Genomic DNA, 8,677 nt, shown 5'->3' with positions numbered 1-8,677 from the left:
TAGAAATGGTAGGGACAAATCTGCAGTGGGTATTGCCCACTCAGAGCAGTGATTTTTTTTTTTAATTGTTCAATATTTAATTGTTTTTCAGTCTTTAACTGTTGGCTGTACTTCTACCTTAAGCTGTGATGCTATGAAATAAAATGTGGCAGAATCATTGAATATTTCTGAAGAATCCATGTCAAACTAAATAGTTTCAAATCTTTTAGTTTATCACTGTTCATTTTTTGAGATGCGTGCTGTGATATCACCATAAACTGTGCAGCCCGAGTCAAAACACACATGAAAATACTTCAGACACCCACAGGAAAGCACACAGAAATGGAAATATATGTAAAACATACTTAAACAAGGTATCTTGTTGGACACTTGCTGTGGATTTGAGGTCTAAGTCAATACAGTTCATATGATGATCCGTTTAGAACAATTACTTTGATTACATGGCAATTCTTCCTGCCCTCCTTCTGCAAGTAAGATACCTTTTATTTAAAAAAAAAAAAAAAAAAAATACCCTTATTTTATTTTTATTTATTTGTTGAGCGGTAGCAAAAACTGTAGCATGTGTGCAAATTAAATTTTAATTTTAAGAAGCAGTTGAGTCTATTTTCTTTGTTTTCGCCACATAAATAAGCCATTTGTTTAAGTTTGGTGAATTTGTCCAAAATGAAAAAAACTTCTATTGTGGCAGTTTTTATAATTGAGTGCCTCTTTTGTGAACCACTTGTTCATGATTTCACTTTCTTGGCTGCTGCCAAGAGAATCTTTCATTCAAATGGTTCCTTTCAAGCATCCCAGATATGAAACTGCTGGGCAGGTTTGGCGTATCTCATAACTAAAATTTATGTGTACTCTCCCAGAAAGGCTGTATTTTTGGACCAAAATACATGTGTGTGTTTTGGTTCCATGCTCCTGCAGTCTTCAACAATGTGAGCGTTGTTTACTTTTAATTTAATTTAATTTGCATTTAAGTTAATGTAATAAAGTATCAGATATGATATTTCCAAATAAATTCTCTCCATTTCTGAGACCGTGCTGTAGTCTGTTTTAATTTCACACCACAAATTGTCTTTCATTTTTTTTCCCCTCAACTCTCATTTTCAAATCATTTTAACATACACAGTTGAAATATTTTTGGGTCCTTTAAAACATTTTTACACGATTGATCCAGGTTTTGGGAAGTCACTGCTATAAGCCAATATAAATACTCAGAAGACGCCCGTTTTAGTAACCTGCTTTCTTTTTCTCTTTTCAGCTGTTTTACCTTCATCTGCCATCTTTCTAAAAGGCTTAAAGTCACTCGGGGTACATTTTTATGGCTTTTAATTTGGTCTGGGATTACTACAATTCTACGATTTCATTTAGCAGATGCTTTTGTCCAAAGCGACGTACAACACAAGCAAGAATTCAGAAATAAGAAAGAAACCTTTATTAAGTGCTTCAATTGCTTCAAGTGCGATTGGTCAAAGAAGTTGCCATCAAGTTGCAGAAGAAGTGCCAACTACTCCACCCCCCATTTTTATTTATTTTATTTTATTTTTTTTGGTCAACTTAGTCAGTGCTAAATAAATGCTGGGTTTTGGACCACCTGACTCATTCTACCCCTAAGGTGGCATCAGACTAAGCGCCTAGGTGTTCTCTGAACAAGTGAGTCTTCAATTGTCTCTTAAAAGTAGAAAGGAACTCGGTCGAATGCACAGAGTTTGGTAGTTTGTTCCACCATTTGGGAACAACAGAGGAGATGAGTCTGACAAGAGATTTAGAGCCGTGCTGGGCTGGAAGCACCAGGTGTCTCTCACATGCAGAGCGAAGAGGGCGTGAAGGAGAGTAGACCTGGATCAGGGAATCCAGGTAGGCCGAAGCCGTTCTTGTAAGTATTTTGCAAGTCAGGAGCAGAGTTTTGAATTTGATTCTGGCTGCAACTGGAATCCAAAGAAGGGAGATGAACAGGGGAGTGACATGAGCTCTTTTGGGCTGGTTGAAGACCAGACGTGCTGCTGCATTTTGGATCATCTGTAGAGGTCTGACTGTGCATGCAGGGAGACCCGCCAGAAGAGAGTTGCAGTAGTCAATGCGTGATATCACAAGAGCCTGAACCAGAAGCTGTGTGGCCTGTTGGGTCAGGAAGGGTCTGATCTTACTGATGTTGTAGAGGGCATAATGACAAGATTGAGAAACTGAGGCCACATGAACCTTAAAGGTCAGCTGGTCATCAATCATGACACCCAGGTTTCTGGTTGAGTTAGTGGGCACAAGTTGGCTGGAGTGAAGTTGGACACTGATCTGAGGCTGAACAGATGGACAAACTGGAAAGACCATGAGTTCAGTCTTAGACAGATTTAGCTGAAGGTGGCGTTCCTTCATCCAGGTGGAGATATCAGCCAGACATGCTGATATCCGAGCTGAGACTGTTGTATCGTCAGGTGGAAAAGAGAGGAAGAGCTGAGTGTCGTCAGCATAACAGTGGAAGGAGAAGCCATGGGAGTGAATCACTGCACCAAGTGAGGTGATGTACAGAGAGAAGAGTATAAGGGACCAAGCACAGACCCCTGAGGGACCCCTGTTGATTGGCCATGTGACTTTGACACCTCCCCTCGCCATGACACTCTGAAGGATCTGCCTGTGAGGTAGGACTTGAACCACAACAGCACAGAACCTGAGATGCTGAGGTCAGAGAGTGTGGAGAGGAGGATCTGATGGTTCACGGTGTCAAAGGCAGCAGACGAGTCCAGCAGCAGTAGGACAGAGGACTGACCAGCAGCTCTCACCAGCCGCAGAGATTCTGTGACTAATAGGAGTGCAGTCTTGGTGGAGTGGTCACATCTGAAGCCTGACTGAAAAGTAGATTGTTGTTCTGCAGATGTTCAGAGACTTGGTTAAATACTGAACGCGCCAGTATTTTTGACAGGAATGGTAGAAGTGAGACTGGCCTGTAGTTATCAACCTGGGCTGGGTTGAGGTGAGGCTTTTTGAGTAGTGGGGTGACTACGGCTTGTAGTAGCAGGAAAAATGCCGGTTTCCAGGGAGGAATTGACAATGTGCGTGACTGCAGGTTTGATTGTGTTCAAGATGATCTGCAGGATGCTTGTGGGTATTGGATCGAGAGGACATGTTGTATCTTTTGAGCTCAGAAGAAGATTACTGCTTCTAGTATCCACATTTAGAGCAGGTATCTGGATGCTGGGATTCTGTTTCTTTTTGCGTTTTAGCTCAGACGAGGAGTTAAGGCGCCAGACACCAACTATGATGGAACAGGAGCTCATTTTATTGTAGTGTCACATAAACTCAAAGATCACAAAGGCCTCGGGATAATGGGAGATAACAAAGAGAAACTGGAACAGAAACCAGACACGAGGAAGGGAAGTCAAGAAGCCTGAAAAGAGACAAAATTAAAATCTCAAAAGAATGTTTAGCCTGACACCAAAGGATTTGTCTCCATAATCAGTTTGCATGGAAGCAATCGTTAAGATTTGGTTGTGCCACCACTCCTGGTGAGACGTTGTCAGAACTTCCCTGGAGGTTTCAGACCCACGGAAGACAGGAGGAAAGAAGATGCACACAATTAGCTGGAGAACGGAGGCGGCGGAGTCATGTTGCTTGTATTATTTCACCACCATGCTGAGGGAGACTTAGCAGAGTAAGAGAGTGAGTAATGTTTATTGGAATGGATAAAGCTTGAGGTATTTGTTATTGTATACTCTATAATTTAAATAGTTGTGTATTGTGTTTTGTGAATTCAGAGAGCAGACTTGTCACGTTGGGTTCCGGCTGTGTGTGTTTTCAAGCACTGGAGATGAAGTGAGTTTATTTATTAATTTATTTTATGTCAACTATATTTGAAGTCATGCTAACATGGTCACACTGTAAAGTTGTTGCTAATGAATTTATATTCCATGGGAGTAATGGCCTTACTGAGGTAACTGGATCATTTTGCTTTTCAAGAAACTTAATCCGTTGTTCTATATTTGTGTTTTCTGTGTTTACTTGAGTGTTAATACTGTTGTCTATCATTCGTCAGGTTTCCACCCGAATGTCTGGAGCTTTTTGAGCAAATTTAGTGAAAATGCGATTTTATGTCTGCTTCATATTTAATTGTTTTGTGATCACTGAGGAGAGTCATGATGTCATCAGAGAGGGACTCTGTCGTAAAACAAGCAACACACTCGCACATTGTTTACTTCTTTATTAACTCCAGAAAAAAAAATTAACTCCAGAAAATGACAATTTCTTTTTCCCCCTCAATCTTATTTTATTGTCCGCCGCCATTTTTCCGTGACCACAACTTAAAATTGTGACGTGGCATCTGGTCCAGTCATTGTTTATTGGCAAAACCCGTTTCCATAGCAAAAAGATCAAACTTTCCTTTTATTCATATGCAGAGAAATCAACCATTGTTTTGCAAGTTTTTTTTAACTCTTTAGGAATTTTTTGAATGTATATTGTCACTATCTATGCAACTTCGAATGAGAATAGGTGGATGGAACAGCATTATTTTCAGAATCCGATCTTCTCCTCCTATTCCTCCCGACGTCATTGTGTGTCCCCCATGGTCACGTATTGTCCATGTCTCTTCTGCTACCCGACTCTTCTCCACTCTAGAACTATGTGGAAACCTTTGCTGTGATTCAACGTTTTGCAAATAACACTGAAAACTTCCCTCAAGCCTCTGTCTGCTCTTGGATCCTAATCAGTCCCGACAATAATGCTGTCATTTGTAGTACTTATTCCTTGGGTTTAAACTAGTTCTGCTACTAGGTGGAGAAGAGGGAGGCTAGACTCTGCCATCTTTGAGACCACGGAACGAGGCACTTGAAAAAACTTCTGAAAATGCAGCTTCTTTTTCCGGTGATGTCTCTTATTGCTAATCTGAAAAATGTTCTACCTGTTCAAACAAGATATATTGCGTATATTCCAAGAGAAAAACACGTTGTATCCTTTTGTGGTAAAACAAGAAAATGATATGGATGATTTTATTGAAGAGGTAAGAGGACAATAAGAGTCAGGGAGAGTCAAGCACATTTTATTCTGTCACTATTAAAGATTTCAGCTGTGGAGGAGTTTAACTTATGGATGAGACATCTGCCTTAAGCAACCAAGTGACCTGTTCTTGTATGAGGGGAGCATTTAGAGAGAAGTGTACAACACCACAACTGTTAACATGCCCTGTATGGCCACAGTCAATCAGAAACAGCTAAATGGAGCTCTCCATCTTGTCCCCTGATGAGGCATCTGATGCAAAGCTGGCTTTGAGAGATCAATTCACTGAGGGAGTGCATGGCCCCACCTTCAGGTGTGAACAGCGTAGACAATGATGTGAGAAGATCATCCTCACAACACCAATGTGGCAAGAAATACAAACTTAGTAGGTGAACAGAATAGTTGAAGATTTGGGAAAAATAAAAACTGCTTCATCAACAGGAAACAGGCTGACTTGGCAGTCACGATGCAGGAAGTTGTAAAAATGATAACACAGCAAAGTAAAGGTATCTTGAACTAAAACATGCTGTGCAAGGGCCGACTAAACAGAATGCCAACTTTGAAGGTGGGTTTTAAAGGGAAAACCCAGAGTACAATCAAAGTTAACCAGTAGTGGCCAGGTCTATCTGGGGTGGGGCATCTGGCAAACAGTGCACTGCCCCAACATAAGCCAATGAGTCAGTCTCCCACTGTGCCAAGTCCTGCAGTACAGGGAAACAGGAACCCTCTATGGCTGTGAGCTGGGCGGGTCCAGGACAGTAGAAAGGATCAGAGGACACTTTAACCAAAGAACACTTCCTAAATAATGCTGCCCTGACATAGACATCCAGATAGGCAGTGTCCCCCACAAGTGTATTCTGGACGCAGGAGGCAAAGTAAGCACCCTGACAGAAAGTGTCTTCAGAAACCATACTCATGGAGAAGACAGCGATATACAGACATTAAATGATTCAAACTAACCACAGCTAACAAGTTGGCTCTTCTCTACCTCGGATTTGTTGAGTTAGATGTGTGAGCCATGGGGGTGACTATCCGTGAATGCAATTTCCTAATAATTAAAGATGACAACACAGAAGAACCAGATCCCTTCCTTACAGGACATTGTTGGCAAGGATATTGCCAAACAGGGCAGTTGGTACTGATGGAGATTGATACTGCTCTGGGGGGGCAAGCTGTGTTCTGTCTGGAGGAAGGCGTTCCACACAGCACAAGAGTACAGAGCACAAGAGGCAGAGCTTGGTGATGTTGAGGTAAATTCACACCCAATTGCAGATTCTTTAGTCTCAGCTGTATAAAGGGATACGACGCACCAGCGTATCTTCTGTGTGGGCAAGCCACACCTATATTCAGTATTGAGGAAACAGAGTGGTACAGAGCTCTGGGTTCTGATCCTTGTCTCTTCGTTAAACCAGCCGTCCAGCAAGCTGAACAGGAAAAGAAGTAAAAGTGTGTAAGGTCTTGTGTGTGTGGCCAAGTAGAGCTATCTGTGTCTGGCTTCGATCCTTTCATCTGTACAGAGTGAGAAACCTTCTCCCCTGGAATTTGTGACCTTTAATCCTACATTGACACACCACTCATGCAACGAGCACATTTTCTATTGCTTCAACACTCTAATGTAAACTAGCATGAGCTTTTTTTTTTTTTTTTTTTTTTTTTTTGAGTCTGTGTATTGACTATATTTGAAGTCATGGTTGCACTGTGAAGTTCACATGTTGCTTATAAATTTATAATTCATGGGAGTAAAGTATTTACTAAAGTAATACAATAATTATGTTTTTCAAGAAAGTTATTCTGCTGCACTTTATTTGTGTTTTCTCTCTAAGGGGGATCTAATACTGTTGTCTACAATACTATTGTTCATTGTATTTGCTCTTTGGGATTTTATATTTTGATAGTTCAGTCAGTCAATAAAATTCCACATAAAAATCATCCTGTGTCTAGTACACTCTTTTCAGGTCTCCTCTATACATATAAGCCCATCCCTTTTCCTGAACTGAGTTTGTAATAAATCAGTTGGCAAAGATAAGAATAGGTACATAGCAGATGTGGCAATAATGGATATCTTTCTTTATATGATTGTCTTTTTCATTATAGTTTTGCTGGTACAAGATTTTTCTTTTTATACCCTCCTGCTTTATTTGCTATTTGCTCAGTTTAATTTGTAGCCAGAGTACTGAATAAGTCCAGGGTTTGCTAGTGGTTAGTCTTCTCCCTTCCCTCATAGATAGATACCTCACCTTCTTCCTCCAGATGAGAAATATGTTCTTATTTAAGTCTTGACTCTCCAGTTGTCTCTTTGTGTCTGCTCTGTGGCAGCGTGGCCAACTGGTGACGTTCCCTGCTTTGGTCCAAAGTAACAACCCTTTGTCAGGGTTCCCTCTCGTCCCCTTGTCCCTCCTCCCTGTGTCTCACCTCACCTCTCTGTGTCAGTCTTTCAGTTATCCTATTGTCTTGTCCCTGTGTATACAACCTCCAGTCTCTGTCCCCCCATCGCCAGATGGCAGTCATCCCACGACTCCTTGTGTTTCTTCCATGTGTCTTGGATTCTCTGGTTACCATTTGCCCGCCTGTCTACTTCCTGCTCCCTCTTGGATCCTCCTGCCTGGTGAAAACCTCAATAAACTCTGTCAACCGCCAGCTCGAGCCTCGGTCTGCGTTTGAGTCCCTCCTTACGTCCTTTTGTAGTCTGAGATTATAAGTGATCCTGATTTGCAACATTTCTAAAGGTGTTGACAGATTGGCCATGTTTTTGAAGGCAGCATGTTGTGTTAGCTTTCACGCTGGCTGCCATGAATATCTTTACTAAATATGTGTCATTCCTGTTAGGATATTTGAGATATTTGGAGATTTGTGTTTCCTTTTTCATAAGCATTAGCAACAACAACAATACATGCAATAGTCTTTGAGGCATGAGATAGTTAAGACTCCTTTGTCCTTGTGGGATTGGACAGTTGAGTACTGACTCTGAGATTGGAGTTGTTCCAGTCTCTGAATTGTTTGGAGGGGATCTCCATTCAGAGAGAGAAACATTTACCATTTGTAGTGTTTTCTTAAGTCTTTTGCCATAATTTTGCTTCTTCCTTTGATAGATGTTTGACATACATAAACATCAAATCAAATCAAATATAAAGGGAAAACCAGTTAAAGCTGTATTTATTAATAATTTCTTGCTTAGTGCTGTAATTAAATGATGGGGCATGTGTGTTATATTTGAATTTATGACAAAACCAGAATATTTCCTGAATATCTGAAGAACAGTGGGACACTGAAGCCAGGTTCCCTGACTGTGGTCAGCACTTAATTTTCACCAATAAGAATGCCTTCTAGTTCTGATTCTTGCCTGATTGCCTGGGCAAGTGGCTCTTTGAGCAAGAATAATACAGGCTTTGCTAGACAGTGACTGCAAATGACGAAAGATAAAACTGCATTAAAATCAGCAAGAGGCAACATAACCATGAAACTGTACTCTGTTTCTAAACTGAAACATTATTCTGCACATACAGCAGCGTTAGCAGCATGGACCACTGACGCAGCTGTACGCACATGTGTTTTCACAGCACTGGAAAATTAGATGAAAGACAACATTCAAATATTATCTGTATGATCTTGTAACTAATCCGTCACCTTCTATAGTTTCAGTTTCAATTGCTGGTTTGGTCCATTGAAAATGTGGTGCAAACATGACAAAGTACAGACGTTTGTC

This window comes from Salarias fasciatus, chromosome 4 (genome assembly GCF_902148845.1).
Source record: "Salarias fasciatus chromosome 4, fSalaFa1.1, whole genome shotgun sequence".
Taxonomy (NCBI): domain Eukaryota; kingdom Metazoa; phylum Chordata; class Actinopteri; order Blenniiformes; family Blenniidae; genus Salarias; species Salarias fasciatus.
This window is presented reverse-complemented; position numbering follows the sequence as displayed.